Genomic DNA, 485 nt, shown 5'->3' with positions numbered 1-485 from the left:
ACAGGTACAAGAACAGGGGGATAGGGATGGGGACAAAGACATGGGAGTGTGGGATAGAGACATGGGGATGGCCACGTGGGCATGGGGAAAGGGATGGGGACATGGGGATGGGGACAAGGACAAGGACAGGGACATGGGGCTGGGCGTGAGGATGTGGGGACAGGGATGGGGATGGAGACAGGGACAGGTACAAGAACAGGGGGATAGGGATGGGGACAAAGACATGGGAGTGTGGGATAGAGACATGGGGATGGCCACGTGGGCATGGGGAAAGGGATGGGGACATGGGGATGGGGACAAGGACAAGGACAGGGACATGGGGCTGGGCGTGAGGATGTGGGGACAGGGATGGGGATGGAGACAGGGATGGGGACGTGGGGACATGGGGACATGGGGAAGGGACAGGACCAGCATCCACACCGCGGTCTGAGCCGCCTCTCCGCAGGACAAGGGCTGCTTCTGCCTCACGTACGAGGCCTCCATGA

At 61.2% G+C, this 485-nt stretch overlaps 1 protein-coding gene across 1 annotated transcript in view; it reads left to right on the top strand.

Annotated features, from left to right (window-relative positions):
- Positions 1 to 485, top strand: part of LOC104499471 (carnitine O-palmitoyltransferase 1, muscle isoform-like) — a gene marked incomplete at both ends in the record, with an annotated part of 1232 nt that overhangs the window by 506 nt on the left and 241 nt on the right. The gene's annotated exons all lie outside the window — the stretch shown is intronic.

This window comes from Buceros rhinoceros, unplaced genomic scaffold, assembly GCF_000710305.1.
Source record: "Buceros rhinoceros silvestris isolate BGI_N320 unplaced genomic scaffold, ASM71030v1 scaffold31379, whole genome shotgun sequence".
Classification (NCBI taxonomy): domain Eukaryota; kingdom Metazoa; phylum Chordata; class Aves; order Bucerotiformes; family Bucerotidae; genus Buceros; species Buceros rhinoceros.
Note: the sequence above shows the minus strand (reverse complement) of the source record. Positions and strands in the feature narration are given on the sequence as shown.